This window comes from Mustela putorius, unplaced genomic scaffold (assembly GCF_011764305.1).
Source record: "Mustela putorius furo isolate JIRA1106 unplaced genomic scaffold, ASM1176430v1.1 tig00000450_pilon_pilon_pilon, whole genome shotgun sequence".
Classification (NCBI taxonomy): domain Eukaryota; kingdom Metazoa; phylum Chordata; class Mammalia; order Carnivora; family Mustelidae; genus Mustela; species Mustela putorius.
In genome coordinates, this window is record NW_025421385.1 from 17469195 (window position 1) to 17495438 (window position 26244).

Below are 26244 nucleotides of genomic sequence, written 5' to 3' on the forward strand. Positions count from 1 at the left end.
TTTCTAAATCACCTGTAGATCTGTTTGCCTTCTAGCCCACACAGATACTGTTACAAAGTTGGGGAATGTTTAGTGAAATTGTGCTATTGTATTACTTTGAAGTACAAAAACTAAGCAGTATGATGTGTTTAAACACACACACATACACACACACTCACATCTCATTTCATTCTCTACTAATCTCATTCTCCTTTAGACATTTCTCTCTATACTTCCATGAACACATAAATAATATATATTTTACACATAAGTGGGATCAGATTATATATGTTGTCAGACCTTTGTCTTTTCAATTCACATTCTACCAAATGTTTTATATCTATATACGTATATATCTATTTTTTAATGGACACTCCATTTTACATATTAAGAATGTACCATATTTTACCTAACCACTTCCTTATGGATGGGAAATTAGGTTGTTTCTCAATATTTCAATATTGCAATCACATCTGTGAAGAACATTCTTGCACACATGTCTTCATGTGTCTGTGTGAACATTCTGAAGGGAGGGCATCCTGTATGTCTTGTAATGCTCATCATTATGAGAACATTCCCTTTGAACTTACTTAATCTTTTGGACATCTATTTTTTGTTTTAGGAAGTAAATGTTAGAAATGCTGCCATGGGCCTGGTTGAGAAGCAGCCAACAGAAATTTAAAGCAAGATAATTTCTCTGTCAGCTTTTACAAAAAATTTGTATGATTAACAAAAAAAGTACCAGCTCTGCAGGGAGAGAGAGATTCGGGGGCACATGGCATGGTGAACAGATCCTGCTCTGATAGCAGGGCTTTTTTCCACCTGCAACAATGTTGCATCCCTTTCCCCCACACATACAGGGACATGTGACAATATGTGGAGACATTTTGCTTGTCATACCTAGGGGTGAGGGAATATTACCAACATACAATCGAATGACGCCAAGGATGTTTCCAATGTGTAGGATAGCTCTCTACAACAAAGAGTGATCTGGATTAAAATATCACATACTGAGGCTAAGAAACCCTGTTCTATTAAAATTAGAAAAGTACATCCCTTTCTCTGGCTTTAATAACCCAGGTCACAGGTCTTGGCAAATAGAACAGTGATTGTGTTTTGCCTCACTCACATGTTCAAGCAGGTGCCGTTTTATGGGGCCTACCTGGCAGCTTTGAAGGAAGTGCCCTGAGACTGAATGGCAGCACCTCATGAACCCGAGGTTAATTGTAGGAAGGCCATGTCTTTTGATAGCTTCAAAAAATAAATAAATAAATAAATAAATAAATAAATAAATAATAAATAAATAAAATAACATTTAGCCACTAAACAGACTGAAGCTATAATGGAAAAATCCTAGAGTGAGTATCAATGAACTTTGAATTTTTTCGGCTTAGCTCTTGTCTAATAATATTACCCGTGACATGGAAATCTTGAATTGGGTAACTCTTTGATCAGGTACAGAACTAAAACCCTGCCATTTTTAGGCACACAGTATATGATTAAACGTAAGGACTCAGGGCCCAGATGACGACTTGGCTTCATTTCTACCTCTACCTCTTATAAGGTCACTACCTTGGGAAGTTGTCTCTCAATGCCTCAGTCTTGTTATCTTAAAAAGGAAATAACAGTAACTCATACTTCATAGGATCATTGTGAGAATTATGTACCTTAAAACACCTAAAATACTCAAGAAAAGTGTCTGACACTTGGTATCTCTTGAACTTATGACGGCTATGGTAATCATAGTGAAATAAGAATCTCTACAAGAACTTACAATGCCCTGGGCCCTTGACTGCTTCTCCATCTTGATTTTTATTTTCCTGCAGATAAGACTGCTCCCCAGGCATCTGTCTCCCTGGGGCTTTTGCACCTATCCTTCCTTCTGTTTGATATCCCCTCAGCTCCTAGGCATTTTAGTCCCAGTACATGTTAGTGCTTAGCCAGTCTGTGTGGAATGCTATTTTGTCTGGTGACTGTGCTCCATATTTCTGGTACCTTTCCCCTCTGAGGGTTATGGAACTAGGTCAAGTAGAATGGTGGTAGTCAGGATGGTTCACAAAGGCCATTCTCTTGTTCTAAACACATGGTGGGACCTCGGTCATGCACAGGCTTGAAGCCAGCTGCAGTCACGTTACTTGCTTCCACTGAGAGAATTTAGGGAAATGTGATATGTGCTTACATCCACTTTCTGGATATAATTTAAGAGCTACCATGTAGCCATACTCTTCTCTCCCCTTCTGTGATTAGGGAAGCTTGTCTCAATGAATCTGTCCCACCTGGGTCACTGTCTGACTCAGTGAACAAAGCCCCTTGGCAGCCTGCAATAGACATGTAACCTGGGCAAGAAATAGGCTTTGTCATTTCAAGTTGGATTATTTGTTATCTTAGAAAAAACTAGCCTATCTGAAGTGATAGGTAGAGCAGAACAAAGCTATTAACAACTCAGTCTTTTCTCTGCTTTTTGAGGTAATTCTCGCAAATGTAAGTTATCTTAGTGCTGGTAAAATCGGTCTAATATAAGTTATAAAAATAAAAATTTAATTAAAATTAAAATTTTTCCCAAGTTGTGAGAGTGGAGTACCTTGGCTCCCTTTCATACACATTATCCAAAAATATCTTATTAATTAAAAATTTTTCTGAATCAACATTCTCTATCTGGATGGATATAGGATTTTAAACTGAAGTGTTAAAAAACAAACAAGAAAAAATTCCTAGGGCTTAACCCCCCAAAATTGTGATTGGCCTGGGATGGGGCCAAGGCCTCACTGTGGTACGTATGATTCCAATATGCAGCCAACGTCAAGAATAACTGCTCTTATTGTACAGAAAGTCTATGAGGAATGTTTATCACTGGGCCAAAGAGGTTGCTTTAAAATTTTTCTGAGTCAAGTGAAGATAGCTGTAGGGTAAACTTGTGCAGTCCCTTAATTTTTCTAGATTTGTTTCTCAACTGTAAAGCTGGGATGACAACTCCCGTTCTTCTGGCTTGTGTGGCCCCATGTTTTGCATATGTGAGAAGGAGACCTTTATTCACTTCTCACTCAAAAAGGATCCAATAAAGGTCAGATACCAGACATCAGTAGGATGTCTGAACAACTACGGGTTCTAAGGAACAGAGTGGATTTCCAAATTAAAGATTTCTTCTCACAGGACACCTAATATTCTTTGGGATTTTAATAGCCACTATCCATGTCAATAACAGTTGGAGGTCAAGTGTTGATTTGAGATGAGTAACAATGAAATGGAATTTTTCTTCTAAAATTTGAACTCCCATTTTCTTTCCCCTTTTTTGTTTTAAAAAGAAACTGAAAGTATTCCTCAGTAAGAGAATACTTAAAACAAACAGTTGGAATTCGGCAATGCAGTTATGTGAGAGAAAGGAGACATGTTGAGAACTATTATGTTTGGAATAGTGATGTCATTAAGCAATTTTTTCTTTCCTGATTGTTTCACCTACTCCGGGAAATAGATATACTCTGTTCCAGTGCATCCCATATAGTCTTTAAGGTAATAGCAGGTAATCTCATAGTTGATTGTTTGGGTTTATTGTTTGAGTTGACTAGTATATTCCAAAAAAATCAAAAATTTTGCCTACCTTATGCTCACTGTGTAGAGATACTCTGAGACAATTTTCCGTGTCCAAAAGGTGAAAGAAGTAAGAATAGTTAAGTCTATTTTTTTATCATGAACTCAAGCTTACTTTTAAAGATTGTATCTAGATAACTCAGTTGCCTTATTTGTTTTTCTTCAAATATGCTGAGGCATCAGGCTGACGCAGTTGTACCACAGCAATTAGACTTGTTTTTACTCTTCTTGCACATCATAATTGCAGCCAGTTCTTTTGCTATAATGTAAAAGGAGCAAGAATTTTACTAAAACAAGAAAGAAACAAAAATTCAACTTTGTGTGAATAAGTATGTTCAGGAGTGACAAAGTTAGTACAATATTAAAACAAATATTGGATCTCTGTATACATACATTTGTAGCTCTAAAATTAAGTTGTTTTATGTGTGTGTGTGTGTGTGTATTCTTAAATTGTCATTGTTTGTAAATGGCAAGCCTTAACAATTTTGTTTATATACCTATGTAACAATTGTTATATTTAACTTTTTAAAAATATTTAATTTATTTATTTGAGAGAGAGAGAGCACAAGCAGTGGGGAGGGGCAGAAGGAGAGGGACAAGCAGATTCCCTGCTGAGTGCCCCGTCAGGCCTTGAGGGGGGCCTCAGGGACCGGCTCCAGGTGAGGCTCAACGAGGATGCTTAATGGCGACCCTGAGATCATGACCAGAGCCAAAGTAGGACGCTTTACCAACTGAGCTTTCCAGGTACCTCCCACTCATTTAACTTTTTAACCTTGGGACCACAGCATCCAAAATCAGTAATTAGTTTGAGGGAAAAAAAAAAAAAAGCAGAAGCATGAAGGATTATTCTTTCCTGTTCAGAAAATACAGTGCTAATATGATAGTGGTCACTAATGAAAGTTGCATGCATCAGCTTAATAAATTATTGGTTTAAGAAGAGATTGTGGACAAAGCATTATCTAAAAATGTCCTGATTTTTAACAGACAACCAACACTGTATTTACTTTCACATGTAATTCATTTGGTGTAGTGACTGATTTCATAGTAATAGACAAAAATTAGAAATTAACAAATTGTTCTCTTCTATTTTATATATATATATTTATTTTTTTAAATAAACATATTATGTATTTTTCTCCCCAGGGGTACAGGTCTGTGAATTCCCAGGTTTACACACTTCACAGCACTTACCATAGCACATACCCTCCCCAGTGTCCATAACCCCACCCCCTTCTCCCACTCCCCTTCCCCCCAGCAAACCTCAGTTTGTTTTGTGAGATTAAGAATCACTTATGGTTTGTCTCCCTCCCATCTTGTTTCATTTACTCTTCTCCTATCTCCTTAACCCCTCATGTTGCATCTCTACTTCATCATATCAGGGAGATCATATGACAGTTGTCTTTCTCTGATTGACTTCTTTCGCTAAGCATGATACCCTCTAGTTCCATCCATGTCGTCGCAAATGGCAAGATTTCATTCCTTTTGATGGCTGCATAGTATTCCATTGTGTATCTATACCACATCTTCTTTATCCATTCATCTGCTGATGGACATCTAGGTTCTTTCCATAGTTTGGACATTGTAGACATTGCTGGTATAAACATTCGGGTACACGTGCCCCTTCGGATCACTATGTTTGTATCCTTAGGGTAAATACCCAGTAGTGCTATTGCTGGGTCATAGGGTAGTTCTATTTTCAACATTTTGAGGAACCTCCATGCTGTTTTCCAGAGTGGTTGTACCAGCTTGCATTCCCACCAACAGTGTAGGAGGGTTCCCCTTTCGCCACATCCTCGCCAGCATCTGTCATTTCCTGACTTGTTGATTTTAGCCATTCTGACTGGTGTGAGGTAATATCTCATTGTGATTTTGATTTGTATTTCCCTGATGCCGAGTGATGTGGAGCACTTTTTCATGTGTCTGTTGGCCATCTGCATGTCTTCTTTGCAGAAATGCCTGTTCATGTCTTCTGCCCATTTCTTGATTGGATTGTTCTTTGAGTGTTGAGTTTACTAAGTTCTTTATTTTTTGGACACTAGCCCTTTATCTGATATGTCGTTTGCAAATATCTTCTCCCATTCTGTCAGTTGTCTTTGGGTTTTGTTAACTGTTTCCTTTGCTGTGCAAAAGATTTTGATCTTGATGAAATCCCAATAGTTCATTTTTGCCCTTGCTTCCCTTGCCTTTGGCGATGTTCCCAGAAGAAGTTGCTGTGGCTGAGGTCGAAGAGGTTGCTGCCTGTGTTCTCCTCAAGGATTTTGATGGATTCCTTTCTCACATTGAGGTCCTTCGTCCATTTTGAGTCTATTTTCATGTGTGGTGTAAGGAAATGGTCCAATTTCATTTTTCTGCATGTGGCTGTCCAATTTTCCCAACACAATTTGTTGAAGAGGCTGTCTTTTTTCCATTGGACATTCTTTCCTGCTTTGTCAAAGATTAGTTGACCATAAAATTGAGGGTCTATTTCTGGGCTCTCTATTCTGTTCCATTGATCTATGTGCCTGTTTTTGTGCCAGTACCATGCTGTCTTGATGATGACAGCTTTGTAATAGAGCTTGAAGTGCAGAATTGTGATGTCACCAACTTCGGCTTTCTTTTTCAATATTCTTCTGGCTATTCGAGGTCTTTTCTGGTTCCATATAAATTTTAGGATTATTTATTCCATTTCTGAAAAAATGGTTGGTATTTTGATAGGAATTGTATTAAATGTGTAGATTGCTTTTAGTAGCATAGACATTTTCACAATATTTGTTCTTCCAATCCAAGAGCATAGAACATTTTTCCATTTCTTTGTGTCTTCCTCATTTTCTTTCATGAGTACTTTATAGTTTTCTGAGTATAGATTCTTTGCCTCTTTGGTTAGGTTTATTCCTAGGTATCTTATGGTTTTGGGTGCAATTGTAAATAGGATTGACTCCTTAATTTCTCTTTCGTCTGTCTTGTTGTTGGTGTAGAGAAATGCAACTGATTTCTGTGCATTGATTTTATATCCTGACACTTTACTGAATTCCTGTATAAGTTCTAGCAGTTTTGGAGTGGAGTCTTTTGGGTTTTCCACATATAGTATCATAACATCTGTGAAGAGTGATAGTTTGACTTCTTCTTTGCCGATTTGGATGCCTTTAATTTCCTTTTGTTTTCTGATTGCTGAGGCTAGGACTTCTAGTACTATGTTGAATAGCAGTAGTGATAATGGACATCCCTGCCGTGTTCCTGACCTTCGTGGAAAAGCTTTCAGTTTTTCTCCATTGAGAATGATATTTGCAGTGGGTTTTTCATAAATGGCTTTGATAATATTGAGGTATGTGTCCTCTATCCCTACACTTTGAAGAGTTTTGATCAGGAAGGGATGCTGTACTTTGTCAAATGCTTTTTCAGCATCTATTGAGAGTATCATATGGTTCTTATTCTTTCTTTTATTGATGTGTTGTATCACATTGATTGATTTGAGGATGTTGAACCAACCTTGCATCCCTGGAATAAATCCCACTTGGTCGTGGTGAATAATCCTTTTAATGTACTGTTGAATCCTATTGGCTAGTATTTTGGTGAGAATTTTCGCTTCTGTGTTCATCAAGGATATTGGTATGTAGTTCTCTTTTTTGATGGGATCCTTGTCTGGTTTTGGGATTAAGGTGATGCTGGTCTCATAAAATGAGTTTGGAAGTTTTCCTTCCATTTCTATTTTTTGGAACAGTTTCAGGAGAATAGGAATTAGTTCTTCTTTAAATGTTTGGTAGAATTCCCCATGGAAGCCGTCTGGCCCTGGGCTTTTGTTTGTTTGGAGATTTTTGATGACTGTTTGAATCTCCTTACTGGTTATGGGTCTGTTCAGGTTTTCTATTTCTTTCTGGTTCAGTTTTGGTAGTTTATATGTCTCTAAAATTGTTCTCTTCTTAAATGTCAAATAATATGGCAGTTGTTTTACTGTTGAAATTGAATTTACACTTCAAAAATGTTAGGATTTAAAATTTTATTTTTTATTTCACAAACCTAATCTCTTTCAGTTGTTTTAAAGCAAAATTATATCCTTTTTCCTGGTATGAGGTAAAACAAAAGGTAGTATATGCATATTTATATGTGACAAATATACAAATTATTTATAAATTCTAAATTTCAGTTGTTTTTCTGTGCTTTGTTTCCTGCTTGGCCCTTAGAGTGTCACTGTGTACATTCTGTGAATTCATGTACTCATTTCAGGACTTACCCCTTGGTTTTATAATTTAGTTTTTCCAATTGTATTTTTTATTTTACTTACAAATATGGTCATTTCTCTCATCAATAAAATATACTTTAAGCTGCATAAGCAGTTTCATTTACATATTTTTTCTCTTTTAAAAAATTATTATTTCAGTTTCAGTTTTGTAATTTTAATTTGAATATTTATCAAAATAACATATATACCTTGTTGAAGGTCACATAATATAGGGCTTATAAGAACAAAAGAGCAGTGTCCTATCTCATCTTCCTATCCTTAGTATCTTCTCTTTACAAAGCAACTGATTTCAACTATTTTTTCCTTGAAATTATAGTTATTTTTCAAAATAAAAAATGTATGGACAGTTGTTAATTTTACTACTTTGACATGCTTTATTGACTTCCTATTTAAGGAACATAAGAATTTACACACACATATGCACACACAAATAGTTCTTTTCCATGCTTTCAATGCATTGATTTCACAATTTTTGTTAAATCTATATTCATTTCAACTGTAAATCAACTTTTAGCTCAATCACATGCCATAGGGTTATATTGTGTCTTTTTCTCATACAACTTTTTCTCCTCTCTGAGAGTCATAATGACTTTGATTTTTCAGTGACTGAGGTTTTGTTGTAACTGTTGCTAATCTGCAAACTGTCTGAAGACTTTCTCAATGAGACCAAACACACCAGATAATCTGTCCGGTCCACTTTCTCCCCAGAAAATATCCTTTCTGGTGCCCTGACATTCTGCACCAATCTGAATTTTCTGCAGAGGCAAGCAGCAGGGTGACTTCCCTGGGCTTTTCTTTCACCTCTCTGGAGATTTTCTTTTGTTCTTTTCCAGAGTAAATCCCTTCTTCACTAAATTTCTTTCCTTTCTCTGTCTTATTTTATGGCCTCATGTTGATGAAATAAATCTTTCCATATCTTCCTGGAAAAAGGTACATCGGTATAAAATTCTTGAGTCCTTGAGTCTGATAATGTCTTTATTCTTCTCTCATATGTGGTGAATGCTTAGTCCAGTTTAGAACTCCAGCTTGAAAAAATTTTCCTCAGAATACTTAAGACATTATTTCATTGGCATCCAGTTTCCAGTGTTGTTATTGAGAAGCTCAAAGCAGTCTGAGATCTAGTCATTTCTATGTGATCTGTGTTTTCTTCTTCCTTTCTAAAAGATTTTATGTTTATTCTTCTTTAATTCTGATGAACTAAATTTTTATAAGTTCTTATGAGTTGTGTGGGTCTTCTTTTTTTTTTTTTTTTTTTTTCAGAATTAGTGTTATTTATATATGAAGAAGTTGAGATACAGGTAAGTTCAATAACTTGCCTGAAGTTACAAGGTAGTAAATAACAAAACTTGGATTAGAATCCAGGTAATCTAGCTCTACAGTCTTCTCTTGTGACCATTAAGATAGGAAGTGAATAGCTTTTTGTTAAATGTGTGTTAGGACAAGGCTTTCTCCCTTGATTAGTCATATACTGTTGTATGTTGGGACTTCCATAGAATGAGAATTTTGTAAATGCTTTGTGGAAAAATGACACAATTTTTACTAAAACACCATATTGATTAGATCATAGTACCCATCTTAATACATATAATCTGTTGGAAGAGTTGTTATAAATACCCTATATACATGTGAATCATCTTCAAAATAACTGAAACAATCTACAAAATAGATATAATTTTATACTTAACAATTAATAATCACAAAGCAAAAATGGTAGCTAATATAAGAATGATAATAAACTCATCAGTTAACACACAAACAAAAATACACACAGGGCTTTTGTTGTTGTTGTTTTTAATAAAACAAACTGTAAACTTCATGTGGGAAAAAAGCAAGCAAGAAAAACCAGGCAAATTTTGAAAACAAAGAGTAATGACAGTAGGCTATTATTTTAGATATTAAAATTCACAGAGCTACAATAATTTAAATAATGTAGTTTTCAATGAATAATACATTAATGGAATAGAATAGAAAATTCAGAAACAAGATCAGATATTTTCAGGAATGTAATATGTGATAAACAAACAAAAGAGGAAAAACTAAATTATCTGTAAGTAATATGGCGCCCTTCTGCCATCAGTGAAAAACAAGTCAGGAGCAGCTAAGACCTGTTGCACTATTAAATAATCCCCACATATCAGTGACTTAAAAAATCAAAAGGAAAATTTTTTTTTTTTTAAACTGCATGTGCATTGTCGGTTGGATGGGGACGCTGCTCTACATCATATTCAGGTACTCAGTTCAATGAGGTTCCCGCACAGGCTTCCAAAATTGCCAGGAAGCTACAGGATATAAAGAAGATGGCATATCATGCCTTAATTCTTTAAGCTTCTGCGCAAAGTGACAAATTGTCACCTTTATTCTCAGGTCTTGAGCCTTGTATATGCGCTTGCTTTCAAGGTAGAGAATAACAAAATATAACCCTACATGTGTTTGGAAGTGGAAAACTGTAAACATTTTGGGAAAAAAACCTTAACTCCTTCCTTATCTTTCTTCTCTACCATCTTCATCCACACTGCCAAACCCAACTACCCAAGAGCACCTCCTAGTAATGTCATCAGCTGGAAAGTTCAGGAACTCTGGATTATTCCTTGCTATAGACTGGATGTTCCCATCCCCTCAAAATTCATATTTTCAGATCTTAACGCCCAAAATAATGATGTTAGAAGGTGGGCCTTTGAGAGGTAACTAGGTCGTGAGAATGGAATGTTAAGGAATAGGATTAGTGCTCTTCTAAGGGGCTTAAGAAACCAGAATTCTCCTTTTAGTCATGAGAGAATACAACAAGAACATAGTTTTCTATGAACTGGAAAGCAGGTTCTTACCAGATGTTGAGTTTGCTGATGATTTGATCTTGGATTTCCCAACCTTCAGGATTGTGAGAAATGAAATCTGTTGTTTATATGTCATCTAATGTATGGTGCTCTTGGATAACAGCTTTAACTGATGAAAACATGCCCTGCAGTCCTATGGAAGCTCTGGGTGTGGTACCTATGAAATTTAGTTCAATTTAGTTCACAGGTTTCCCCCATAGATGAAAGAGGCAAGTTGTCTGTCACATATATCTGATGTATAATAATGAAACAGGGATATGATAATGACAATAAACGTTCTTGTTTGGAAAGAGACAACTTTGAGAGACACAGCAGACACTGGTATTTATTTAGGAGTTTCTGAAACTGCAAAGAAGATATTCTGAAGGATATTTTATTCCATAATTGGGTCTTGATTTCACTTCCTGGAAGGAATGGCCTTCTCTCTTGTTTTCCTCTGTCCCTCGCTTCGCTTGCAGTGAGATTCTTCTTTTTTCACTGTCTTCTAGAACACACCGATAGTGGGCATTTGGGAATGTACCGGCCTCATAGACTGAGCAGAATTCTATCTGCCTGGTAGATGGCAGTGGACCAGTGATGTCTAACAATCAAGAATGCTTTCCCCCTCACACTCAAGGTTGCTTTAGCAATGGAATATTCCTAAAAAGTTAATAAGATTCTTATTTATGTGGCACTAATTAATTCTATATGCCAACAGATATACCTACAGACTTCAATCTCATGACTTTCTCTCCTAAATGAACTGGGGTGTTTTACACTTACCTTATTTGAAGAGGAGAGCCTATATCTCATTTCCTTGAGATATTTATCCAAATGAATGAATTTACTTCCTGCTACACCTTTACTTCCATATACTTATATTCACTCAGAGTTTTAACAGTGAAATTGACAGCTAAATCTCCATGACAAGACTTAATTTGACTTTTCATAAAATATTTCTCACATTTAACTTACACTTTTGGAGGTTGAGGAATTGCTAGTTTAAAACTTAGAAGTCCCTGAGTTGTAAACTCTATTCACTTTCATTATTGATTGCAAACTGGTCATTTTAATTTTTTTGATATGAAACTATTTATTTATTATATAGGAAACAATTCTGAGCAAATCATTTAGTTAATCAATGTCTTGCCATGGGACTGAACGTTCATTGGATGCATGATCTGCTTCCAAAAGCAGCAATATCACTAAGTGTTTTATCAAATCACAACATTGTTCATCATGTCCCCAGTCTCTGATACAGTTTCCATGGTGGTCACTTCCAAGCCCATCTAACCACTGCCACATGCTCTAAATGGTTTTAGGAAGTGGTGGAATGTGATGCAGTTCTCCACTTCTAGATACCAATTGTTATATTCAGTGAGATTGGTTGAGTTATGCTGTGGTAACAAAAAAACCACAAATGTCAATGTCTAAAAATAACAAGTTTATTTTTTATTCATATTACAGGTTCATTGTGGTTTGAATGGAGATCTCTCCTCTATGGTAAATTCACTCCCACTCTAGGACCCAAGCTATCCAAACAGCTTCTCTCTGTGGAGAAATAAAAACAATTCTAGCAGAAGAAAAAGAGATCATATTGAATTGTACACTGACTCTTCAAACTTCTATCTGGAAGGGATGTATGACACTTTTCACATTTTTTTTGAACAAAGCAAGTACTATTACTATATCTGAATTCAAAGAAGGAGGAAAATACAATTCTAGTCTGTGCCTCTAGAGAGAACTGAAAATATTAATAACTAGCACTAAATAACTTCCATAGTTTCTGTATCATTTTTAGTAAGATAATACATTTGTAATAATTCTTTATTTTAAAGTTAAAAACATTTATGAAAATAAACACAATATTTTATATAATCTTAACATTGAAAAGAATTTTTAGATAGAACATAAAACTAAACACTCATAAAAATATACTGATAAATATTACCAGGTGTTAAAACTTAGATAAGACATAAAAAAAAAAAAAGGAAACATCAATGGTTTATTATGATGTCAAGAATGTTTGTAATAAGAGAAGTATAACTAACATAGGGAGACCCCAATTTTTGACTATCAGGTTGGCAGAGATAAGAATGTTTGATGATGCACTGATTTTAAGAGAAAGGTCGGGGGATAGAAATTTTTATTTAATGCTGGTGGGAAAGCAAATTACTACAATATTTTGAAGGAAAATGTGACATTATTTATTCAAGTTAAACATGTATATACCCTTTCAATTCTAGATATTCATATTACAGATAGGATGTGAAAAGAGACATGCATAATAGTTAATATTAATTGCAATATTTTTATAGAAGTTTAAATACATCACAAGAGCCCATAAAAACTGGAAATTGGTTAAAAATAATTCTTGGTGCATACATAAAATTGAATGCTATGCAGTTGTTCCATGAGCACTAACAGAGACATATTTCCAAGATATTCTGACTCAAAAAATAAAAATAAAAATAAGGTACAAAGGCAAATTAGGTTATGCTACTGTTACTGTAAAAACAAGAATATAAACAGATCTGAAGAACATATGAAGTAGTAACAATAGTTGCCTCTAAATGTCTGGGGACCGGAGAATAAAGACTTTTATGGTGTTTGATACCTTTTGCATTTTATACCATATGCCCTAAACTATTCTAAAATAATTTGAAATTGACAAAGATTATTTTAAAGGGATTTTGAATTCTCAACTATTTCTCTTTAAAATAATAGCTTAACTTTTTGTTGGGTCATTCTGTGTTTTCCTGAATACAGATGCATGGAAATAAAAGATCATCTGGCAGTACTGGGTTCTATTCTCTGAGTCCAGTTTTCTTTGTCTTGTGTGAGACCTCAAATATTTTTAAGATGGAGAGGAGGTACACAGTGGCTGTGACCAAGATGGTGAAGGGGCATCAGAGATGGTGCTGATGACTACCAAAAAGAAAAGCAAGCCCTTATGTAGATCCTTCTGAAGATTGGCAGGAGGGGTGGGAGAGGTGGGGATTCCTGTTTGTAGCAATCCTGAAAATAATGCTTAATATCACAGGAAGAAGAGAATACTTCACTGCTTGAATGAGGGTCTGGTCTTCATCAAGCAACATTAAGCATTTTGACTGCAAAAAAATGGAAATTTTTTTGGCTAGGGAATTGAGAAGAAAGTAACAAAATCAGGCTAGGGGGATATTCTTTATTTGTTTGCATTGAAGTTAAGAGGATCTTTGATTGGATTTCCCCAGAGGCAGAACCTGAGACAAGGATTAGAATGAGACAAGGATTAGAATGCAAATTGTCCCCTCCCTTTTCTGTTGGTAAGGGTTTGCACAGGACTGAAAAGGTTCTGCCTTTAAATTTGATAACTTTTGGCTCATTGTTATTTACATTGAATATTTTTTCCTCAGAAAATTTTAAAATATTGAGTCAACTTATTTATTATTTAAAGATACTTAAGGCTTGCTGGAAGTTCTTTGTAAATTATCTTATTTACTTTCTATATGTAGATACCTACATACCTATTTCATTCCTGATATAATGTGATTTATATCTCAATCTCAATAGAACCTTGACTCTTTTATTAGTCCTTTCAAAGAAACAAATTTTACTTTTGGTATATCATTTTATTGTCATACAGCTTTAAATTCTAAGCATTTTAAAAGTTCCATACTATATTATTTCGTTATTTTTTTAAATATTTAAATTATTTGGAAGTACTGTAATTTCCAACTGGATATTATGCCTATTTGTACTTATTGTAGTGGTCTTTGCATATTTTCATTCAATACATTAAAATTACTCTCGTTGTAGTGCATGTTATAAATATGATTTAAATAAATATGATTAAAATAATACACATAGTAGAGTTCATAGTAAAAGTTCCATAAACATATGTATTCTTAAGTGAATAATATTTATCTCCTAACTGTGTTTTTAATTCCTCTATATTTAACCTTTGTTTGGCCCACCTCATCTATAAAATTGAAAGGGATATATTGATAGCTCCCATATATGATGTAGGATTTATAGACTTCTTTCCATATACCCATCAGTTTCATAAAATACATTTTGACACATTAGATGATTCTAAGTTTAAATGTGTTTTATCTTCTTGGTAAATTAAATTAAATTTTTTCTCCTTAGGTAGCAACACTATTTTTCTTTTGGTGTTTCTTCTATCTTAAAGTCCATTTTTATTTGTTATTACTATAATTACTCCAGCTTTATATTCATTAGTTTTTGACTGATATGCATTTCCTATCATTTTCCTTTCATCCCTTTATGGCTTTATAGTTTGTGAAAGGCTCTTGAGAAAGATTGTAGTTGGATTAAAAGAACTTTTTGACAATCTCTGCCTTTTAACTAGTAAACTTAGTTTATTTACCCTTATTATGATTACTAACGTATCAGTCTCCTTTTCACTCTCTTATATTGTACTTTTAATGTATCTCACTTTTTCTATGCTTCTTTTTCTTTTTTCCTGATTTTGCTTTTATATTTTGAATTCACATGTTTGTTTACTATTTTCATTTGTCCCCTGCAGTTGGGGGAAGGTGAGGGAAAGGGAGGTGGTCAGGGGTGCCTGAGGAATGCTACACATATTACTGAGGGGAGTGGGTGGAGAGGGGGTGCAAGGTGCTAGCTTTTGCTTTGTCCTCAGTCAGCCTCCTGCTCCCTCATCACTACCAATCTACTCACATCCACAAACAATACAAGGACTTGAGAATTCTTTGTCTTAGATCAACCCTTAACAGCTTGCATTTTTACTGTTTAGTATTATGGCTCCGCCCTTATTTTAAATTTCATAAAAACAATTTTATTCTTTCATAAAGACCCTTTAGGTCTTAAAAATATTTCATCTTTAGTTTGCTGACCATTACATTATTGGATCTCAGATTTTCCATGTGGGGATATTTTCCCTCGTTTTCATATGTGACTACAAATACCTTTTAAGTCCCTTTAATGGGAGTTTGTTTGAGGTAAACTATTAATTTTATTTATTTGTAAAGTTTTTAATCAATAATTTCTCTTCAAATATACTTCTGGGGGCACATTGTTCTAGTCAACACTTCTTTTTTTTTTTTGTGGTACTTTAAGAATAATCATCTCTCTCTGGTTTTCTTTGTTGCTGCTTAGAAGTCAGCTGTTGGTTTAATGGTGATTCACTTGCAGTTCTCTGTTCTTTCTGGCAGATTTCAAAGTATTCTCTGATATGTCTCTAGGCATGAATCTCTTTTTATTTGTTATGTTGATATCCAATGTTTTTTTTTTGTCTTTTATTAAACTTATAAGTTTTTTTTTTTTTTCAAATATCATCTCTTCTCCATGTCCTAGTCTCTTCTTCTAACATTCTGATCTTTCATATATTGGTTTTCCTCACATATGCTTCATGACTTGTAATATCACTTTCATGTTCCTGATTACACTGTCTATCTGGTCTGTATTCTTAGTATTTCTTCAAATATATTTTATAGTGTATCAAAATATTTAAGTTTCTTTTTAATCTGCTTTAAGTATGTTTATTGAATTGTTAATTACCACATTTTATATATCAAGAAGTTCCATTTAAACTTAAAAAAACCTCATCTTTCAACATATATTTAATATTTTTCACAACCTTAAACATAATGTGTATTTTGCTGACTGAGGACAAAGCAAAAGCTGGCACCTTGTACTGCCTCTCCACCTGCTCCCCTCGATAATATGTGTAACATTCCTCAGGCACCCCTGACCACCATAAATGAGAAACAAATAGTTAACTTGCAGAGATCACAATCCTGCAAGACAGGAATCTCCCAACTATCTTGATGTTGATGGCTTGCTAAAAAGACAACATTGATCAAGCCTGGAGACCTCTGGTAAACTGGCACCTTGTAGGCCCTCTTTAGCATATGAAAACTCCTTTGAAACCTCCCTTTTCCTCACCTTCCCCCAACTGCAGGGTACATAACCTGGTATCCCTCACAACCCCGGGCAGCAGCTCTTTCTGCCCACAGGTCCTGTCCACGTGCTTTAATAAACCACCATTTTGCACCAAAGATGTCTCAAGAATTCTTTCTTGGTCATCGGCTCCGGACCTCAGCTCACTGAACCTCACCTAAGTTCTAGAACTTCATCAGCTTATAAGACTTTTTGCTTACCAGATGATTTTATTGTTTTTACTCTGAGTACATCTCATTTTGGATTTTATTATTTCTTAAGACTTTCTTTAATATGGCTTTTCTCCTCTGGGGTGTGTGTGTGTGTGTGAGTCTATGTGTGTGTGTGTGTGTGTGTGTGTGTACTCAATTCCAGAGGAAATATTTGAGGAGTGTGTTCCATTTTTTTTTTCCATATATATGGGCATTAGCAACTCCAGTTCATGTTATATTTGTGTGTTTTTTTTTTTTTTAATGTTCAATTTCCACTGGGTCTGGGTCAGGTTTTGTAATTAAAAATTTTTGATAGTTTTCTTTTTTCCCTTTTATATCTTGTGACATGGCTGAAACAAGTTAGTATGCAAGGCTTTCTTACAAGACACATTTTTCCCCAGTTCACCAAGAAACCTAAGTTGCTTGGGGCTTCTGTCTTTATTTCATGTGTCTCTGATCTTCTTTAATCTCGTTCAAACCCCAGACTACCTCCTGCTCCCCATATTTGTATGTTTCTAGTTAAAACCCAAGCTCTAAGTGAACACAGATTATCAAATCAAATTCTAACTCTAGTGTTTACTGACTCCCACTTGATCTGAGCTATCTGAATTCTGGTTAGCATTGTGTTTTTTACTACTATTTGATCAGCCATGTTTTAAAAAATATTTTTAAACATTATCCAGCATTTTTGCTGTCCTGAGTCAGCAAGAACTTCTCTAAATATCAAACCTAAAATATTGTTATAGATAAAAGTCCTCTATTGAAAATTTATATTGAGTTATATTTTTATACCTAAATATTCATTTGATTCCTTCATAAAAACATTTTTTACCCTTCTTCATCATCTTCTTCTTTTTTTTTTTTGAAGTTCTTATTTTAATTCCAGTTAGTTAACATACAATGTTATATTAGTTTCAGGTGCACAATACAGCGATACAACAATTCCATACATCACCTGGTGCTCATCACAATAAATGCCCTCCTTTTGATTCCTTTTCATAAATACTTGCTCTTGTTTCTTAATTCCCTATATTTGTTTTGTAGTTGTATTATAACCTCTATCACTTCCAAATTGCAAATGCAGTTATTTTTTTAAGGCACCTCTTTATTGCTTTCTTATTTTCTTATGTAGAATTCCTTCAGACCATTAAGATTGGTGAGGGGAAAAAAAAAAAAAACAAAATAGTAGAATAGTAAGAATATGCTTTATTTTGCAAACTCCATCATGGTTCACTGATTTTGAAACCATTTTGAATAATTAAAAAATTTTTAAAAATGCATAATGTAATCTTGAATATAATCTTGAAATAGCCTTAGTTATATCTAAATGGAAAGAATCCTAAAGATTTCTAAAAAACAAAAACAAAAACAAAAAAACCCCAACATATCTTGTTATAGTTACACTATAGAGGGATGCAAATTGAATTAAACTTTCTCTAAACTTGAATGCAGTGCATCCAAACTATCTATATGGATGCCAGTCCATCATCCTTACCTGTTTTGGGGCTACATGAGCTACTACTACAAGAGCATCCTGTGGGCAAAACCATCCCAGAAGCACACTGTTTTTGATGAGCTCTCAGTAAGTAAGTGCCAGAGAGGAAAATACAGGCTCTGTTGAGTAGAGAGAAAAGATGATCTGGTAGCCAATGTTAAGGAGAGGATACTTATGTGAATTATGCCTCATCCTGCCAAGACCTCAAAACATCAACAATTAAGGTAAAGTGGGCAAAGCTCTAACTTTTCCCCTTTGGGGTGGTCTCTTTTCTTGTCATATCCTTTGGTAGTGATTTTCTGAGAATTTTATTGGTACAGACATGATTTTGATTGTGTGTGTGTGCATGTGTACAAGTGTGCACATGTGCACACACAACCTTTTAACCCTTTGGGCATACCTCCTGTGAACTTTCTTGAATCTGCTTGTTAAGAGAATGGTGTCCTGACTACTTATTGCACATTTGATTTTTAATCTACTTGCTTTTAGAGAAAAGAATTTGGATGCCCAAAGGATTTGTGCACCACTTTTATTCTGGTTCATATCTCAGTGTGTTATGTTTCTTTCAAACCTGTAGCTATAGAAATATTTATCATTCTTCTTGCTTTTCATGCAATAGTTGCACATAATCTTCCTTTTATTCGGTGATGTTTAGTGGTATTAAATGGTAGAAATGAGCTCAAATTCTGAATGAAGGCTCAGACAAGCATTATAGTTCCTGAAAGTACCTGGAAATGCCAATCAATGAGTTGGCAGAAGAAGAAGTACAATGGATTGTCACTAGCTGCTTTTGAATCAGAATTGCTTTTTATGATGTTAAATGTTACCTGACCAAATGCCTAAATGGAGACAATCAGAATGAAGAGGCTGTTATGCCTAGATCTTATTTTATCTTGATTTGACATAGAATACATAAAACATGCCAAAGTAAATTTATTTTGAAGTCAGCCCAATTGCAAATCGTTTTGTACCTTTTTTTCTTCTGAACAATGTGGTATGAGTATCAATAGCCCATGGAAAGATTATGAAATAAAGAAGACTTACGAAAGATTAGGAATAAAGAAGACTTTATTCAAGTGTACTGTGGATGAATAGTACTGTGGATGAATAACTCACACAGAGTGTAAGTAGTATGTTGGGGTAGATTTACTCTTGACAACAGATCTTTGAGGCAGAAAATGTTATTATCAGTTTATAAAAGAGTTAATTGAGGTTAACAGAAATTTAAATAATGTTCATCAGAGCAGTAAAACATACATTTCCTAACACATTGTAAATACACAATATATGTTAACTTTTTCCAATCAGTTCATCAGTTTGGAGGGTCTATTTAGTTTTATCTCATGTGTTTGCAGACAGAGCAGAATTATGTGAAAGTTATCTGAGAGACTGTTCTTGCAGAAAGTATAACCAGATCCTCCTTATGACCCCCTAGCATACTCTAATTCCAGTTAATTCAGACCTTTGAAAAGGTTTCTAGACCACAAGTTGGTATTTCATAACCAAATCTATTTGGGCATAAGCAGGGAAAAAAAAACCCCAAAACAAAAAACAAATGTTGGGTTTTGAAAATGCACTAAAGCGCATATTTTTGAGTCAGGGGAAGCCCTTTCAAGACCTTATTTAAAATCCTTTTTCTTGTTTTCAAAACTTGCTGATTAACAAAATCACTTACATTTGAAACACTCTCATGCAAACCTTAGGTCTCTGGGGAAGTGGCATGGTAAAACTTAGAAGGTAGAAGCCTAGAACCTGCGTCAGACAACCCAGGCTTATATTCCAAATCTATGTTCATTAGCTCTTAAAACTTCAATTGATTCATCTGTAGAAAAGAGTTTATAAAACTGTAGGATACTTGTATGTGGTTTAAATATAGTACCATCTATAAAGACCATAAAACTATCCGAGGCACACAGAAAACTGTAAATAAATGCAAGCTATTGATATTCTTTACGTTTTTCAAAATTTCAAAACCAGGACTATGAGAGAACCATTGTTCTACCTTACATGTAATTCTAATAAGGCTTTTAGAGTGGAGACTTTCCACAGTAAGACAAGGCTGCTTCCAGCCAAAATGGCAACCCGTAAAGGTGGGGAAATACCTACAACTACCACAGCTGCTCCTCTTCTCTCTCTCTCTCTCTCTCACACACACACACACACACACGCAGTCACACACATACACACAATCATGTACACACACCTATAGAAAGAAAGAAGGAAAATGGTAGGGTTAATACCAAGGTTATTAGCAGTTTTACTAGTAAAATACTAGTATTTTAGTTAAACAGCAAAATAGTAGTTTTTTAAAAATTTTGCTAATATTATTATTTGCCAGTAAAATACTCAAGACTACAGTCACTTTTATACATATTGAGTTATACTACAGATTGGCAGACAGAACAAGTGTCAGCAAGGTAGAACTATGTGGTTTAGAGGCAGATGGTTTTTTATTCCTCAGAAGATACTGAGTTGGGTCACTCTGTTTCTCTCTGCATGATATTGTTGCATTCATGATGATTGTTAAATCAATAAGCAAAAGCAAATGTGTATCTACATATCTATGTTCAGAATTATCTGTTAAGTGATAAATAGCTATTAAAAGATTTTGGAAATACTATATCTAAAACATTTTGTTCTTAAAATATTTATGTTGAGGTGGCTCAATGGGTTAAGCCTCTGCCTTCAGCTTAACCAGATCTCTGGGTCCTGGGCTGGAGCCCTGCGTCGGGCTCTCTGCTCAACAGGGAACCTGCTTCCCTCCTCCCTTCCCCCTCTGCTTCTCTGCCTACTTTTGGTCTCTCTCTCGCTATCAAATAAATGAATAAAATCTTTTAAAAAAATAAAATATTTATGTTGAGACATTTATAAGGTCAAGGTATCTAGACTAACATGTTTTGAATGGTCTCTTTGGCCAAGAACTTTTTGGCAATATAAAAGAAAAACACCTCTATTTACATAGAATAGTCACTAATAGTTATTTATCTTTTGCTCTAAGACTGAGTATAATTAGGTTAAACGTTGGGCATTTGTAGCTTTTTAAAATTTCCAAACAGCATATATTTTTTGTTATTTTCTTCTCTATCCCATAATTTACTGCATGCGTGTAATTAATTAAGACTCTGAACACCTAACCTCAAGCTTTCACAGGTACAGATATATAAAGGACTTATCACTGAGCATGTCAGAAACAGGTGTAGTTTGAGGTCTTTTAATACACTGGTGTATGCACATGATGTACCTGTGAATAGAAGAGCTCTGGGTGGCAGTTGTTTCAACTCCTACATCTTTGTAATCTTGAGTCATGTTTTTCACTCTTGTATACCTGGCTGACTCTAATGAGACACTGCATACAATTTCTTTGAAGGTGAAATCTCAGGATAAGGAAAAACAAAGATATTTTAAGCTCATGAAAGTGCGAATATTTTCTGTGTCAGACAATTATACAGATTAATTTGTCAGTTTTTGCACCAAACAATCCTGAGAATGCTGTTTTGTAAGTTGACCACAACTGTCTGAATTCTCAATTATTTCTCTGGTCAAACAACCTCCAACTTTAGTAGGCATGAGAATTAGAACAAGAGTATATTCATGATAAAGATTTTGTAGCTTAACCTTCAAACTTTGAAGTAGAAGTAGTTTTCTTGTAGAGTAAAGAAACTGATATTCTTCTAATTGCCTCAAGTGATTCTGATGCTTCAGGTTTGTTGACTAAGAACAACCCTATGAGGAGCCTGGGTGAGCCCTTTGAGAAGCATCATGTACCCTAGGGTTTATAAAGCCTTCAACTGCTCACTTTAATGTCAAAATTGAAGAGCTTAAGCACCCAAATTACTCTCTCATGTTATAGATTAGTTTAGTAAAATTCTGATTATTTCTAAGAAAAGTTAGAAATGCATCACAAGCTTAAGAAGGACAAAAACCTAAATTAAAGCTTTAAAAAAGCAATTCTGTACATCAAAAGCACGTGGATAGGAACTCTTCAGGTAACTGGCATAGGAAAGGAACTTCTACAAGGAACGGTGTCCCTCAGGTAAAATAACTCTGTGCTGGTTCTTGTTTTACTCATTCTCAGTACCTAATTTTAAGAGTACTAAAGTTTTATCAGTGTTTCTCAAATTTTAGCATGTAGAATCATTCAAAAGGATTTTTAAGAAATAAATTGCTGGAACCCAAATTTCTGATTCAACAGTCTGGGAGAATATCCAAAATTTGCATTTTGAAAAAGTTCACAATTGATACTGATGGTGCTGGTTTGGGGGCCACTTAAAGAACTGCTGAGTTAGGTGGACATTATGAAGGATGGTTTGGACTGGGAATCAAGTATGGCCTTTGGCCTCAGGCCAGCTGGAGTAGTGTTTGCACACAATCCAGACTGAAGACTGAGTCTAGTGCATGGCTATCAGCTCATTACTCAGCTCTTCTGTGACAAGGATGGCTTTTTGAGGATACGTCTCTCCCCTAAGAATCTGGGACCTCAACAGAACCTAGGAAAAACCTAAATGAGAATGGACACAGGATAGCGAGAGCCATGATTTCCGCTGAAGCCAGACAAGAAATAGCCACTCCACCCTTTAGACAGCCTGTGGCTGCGCTGGGTATCATAAAAATAAATAAATAAATCCACTAAGTTATACTAAGAAGAAGCTATTGTTTCAAATCTTTACCTATATTGGACTATAACTTCTAGAGCCGCATCTTTTTTTTTTTTTTCCAAAATCTCAAGGTAACTTCAGCAATGTCTTTTTCTTTCTTTCTTTCTTTCTTTCTTTCTTTCTTTCTTTCTTTCTTTCTTTCTTTCTTTTTTTTTTTAATAAGACTATGAAAACATAGAGATTGGAGATGAAACTAAGATATAACCTATAATAAATAAAGTAAATTGGTTTGGGCATAAGCGCTTCTTTCAGGCTTAAAAGTCAAGAAGTTTTCTTAAACTCAGTGAAACAAAAAAATTAGTGGACTTCAGGATGATGGTGCTGTAATTTGCAGCTCACTGGCAAACATGTGAAATCTCAAAGGTTGGAAGAGACTTCGAAGGAAAAGAATAAAATTCACAGGAACGTGTATGGATGTGAATGTAAATGTTTGGTAATGAAATGTTTGTTGGGCCATTCAGAAACAAGGTGACTTAAAGAACAGTGATGAAAGGGACCTTGCTAGGTTCCTCCCTGTCCACTATACTTGGTTCATATTATAATATAGTTATCTCTTGGGATAGCTCTCTTTCTGAAGCAGGTCCTCTATCTAAATTCTACTCAGTTTTGAAGAGAAGGGATCAAAGTTTCTTCCTTATTCTTCGGGCCTTGATTGTTTTCAGCTTGAAATAACCTACCGGCCAAGGTTGTGCATTTTGGGACAGCCTGCTCTTGGCCTTTAAAATAGAAAATTTAATACATAAAAGGTTAATAGATATAAACAAATCTCAGAGTGCTTTGAGGACACAAAGCAAAGATGTCAACCCAAATTAGGGTTCAGAAAACCAGGAAGACTTCACTTAGTTTGAGGCAACTAGGCTTAGAAGAAGGAAAGCGGAGGAAAAATTTGTCCCCAAAAGGACAAAAATGAAAGAGTGACAATTTGAGGACTTCTTATTAGATTTGCTGGACTCAAGAATTGGAGACACTTGAGGTGTGACAAGCATGCAGGAGAAATAACCTTGGGTTATTTCTGAAAAAACCTGAACGCCGCACAAAAGAGTTAAAATGTTATTCACAGAGAATGGAGAAAGTGAAGAATTTCAAGTAGGAGAGATTTATCCTTAATTTGCCTTATAGGGAGGTAGTCCCAGGGAAAATGGATGGATGCAGGTGAGACTGGAGACAGTTCAGCCACTTAAGAGGCTGCCTTGTACTTGCACTTGCTCAGGCTGGGAAATAATGAGGACCTTCAATGAGCTTGCAAGGAAAGGATGTAAAGGAATGGAAAAGAGTGGGAAGTTTTCAGGACAAAAAGTCAACAACAAGGATCAGTGATTTAATGTAACAGCTTTCTTAGTTTGTGGGGCCAGATGGAGGGCAATAAATATGTGAGGTCTGATTTTATCGATACACATTTCAACTTATTATGAAAGTATACAACAAAAAGCTCAAGCCAAGAAGGACAATGTCATTTTATGGGGGTTCATAGGCCACTTGGCTTTGACTGTGTTTCAATTAAGGGAGAGGGAAGTGCTCTCTAAAATGGTCCCATAGGGCCCAGAAAATCCCTGTCTGGTGGGTGGGGGCCAGGAGAAGTTGTCTCTTGAGTTCAGGTCCTTAATTAGACAGTTACTTTCCTTGCCCAACATTTCTTTTTCCAAGTCAACCTACTGTTTGTTTAACAGAGAAAAAAATATCTATATATGCATATAGATATATAGATATCTATATATCCAACCTACTTTTTATCACAAAAATTTGTAAATATATTCACAACTCATTTCTTGAGTTTTAGCTGTATAGAGGAAGAGGGAAACAATTACTTAGAACAAGTTCCTTTTTTCTAAAGATACAAAATAAAATGACCTCCCTACCACCACTCAAACAGCTAGTCTGTCTGTGAAAATCTAATTCAGAAAAGGTTTTTTTTAGCTACATTTTTATAGTTTGATCACCATTTTTACAATTTCCTTTCTCCTGTGGAAATCTGAACATATGTTCTGCTATATTCCATGCCTCCCAGATGAACAAGGAGTATGACTTATAGTAAATGTAAGTTCTCAGATTTTCATATAAATAGAAATATGAAAAAAATATATTGCTAACCCATGAAACTCAGAGGGTTGTTTAATAGTTCTTAAAGAAATAATATCAAAGAATGTATTTCCTGGACACTTCCAGATTGAATTATTATTTTAGATTATAAAGATGCAGTCCTTTAGAAACTTTGGATACCAAGGCACATCAAGAATTTTCAAGAAATTATATAGTAAGTGCCAGCATTTGGGAGTCTTAAAGGTATAGAATTTATACATTTAAAAGCTACTTTTGTTCTATTTGGAGATATGTGCATATATAGCATATATATATACTATATATAGTATTGTTTTTATAAAGGCATTTTTAGATCAATATGAATTTTACAAACTTACAAATGCAGGATTTTCTTTTGCAAATAGGGATGACATATTGTTATTTAGCCAAATGCTCAATAAAATTAGAGATGAAACTATGGATATTTTATTTTTATATACTATCTTCTCATATTCTTATGTATGTTTATGTATTCTCATATTCCTTTCAGAAAGAACAGTGAGGTAGATACAGCAAATTGGAACAATTCTTCCAAAAAATAACCCCAATAAAGAGTATATTATATTCAAAACACTGAACCATTATTTATTAATAGAATTGCAGACATTGTGATCTAACCGATCTAAGCATGACACAAAATGAGCTATTCTTTTACAATTGTGAGTATTCTGAAAATTTCCTAAATAGTTTTGAAACACTTTATTATCGTATCAAATTATTTTAAATAAATACAGATTGTTAAAGCATTAATATTAGGGGGTTTAAATAAGCCCACTTTATCTGCCACGATGAAAAATCAATCACATATGCCATAAACAGGGAATATACACCATATTCTCAACCTCTTTCCTTTTGTCCTCTATTTCTTTCTCCTAAACTTTAATTGTTTCTTTGAGTATCCATGTATCTTCTGGTAGGTTGCAAGGGTCTTGGGGTGGGATTAGATGATCAGTTCCTGTCCTACCAGTATCCCTCCTCAGGGTCCTGCGTATCTCAGGCAAGTCTTTTGACTTCTTAGAGAGCTTCGTGTCTTTTGGCCATTGGAAGAGAGCCTTAGTTATATGATAGTATAGGGGACAAGAGCAGGCCACCCTAAATTGGGCCATTTTAGTAAGAAAGTTACTCTGAGCTGAAGACAGCTAAAACCCTGCAAGCTTAAGAGAAACTTCTGCTTTCTCTTTCTATTTCTTAGAAAATACTGCTCTCTTTTAGTACATAAAAGAATCTAAATTGGTGGTCCTTTCCAGAATAAGGGTTAATAGCAGAGATAAATTTTATCTGAGTGACCCATCTGTATGGCAGGGCAAAC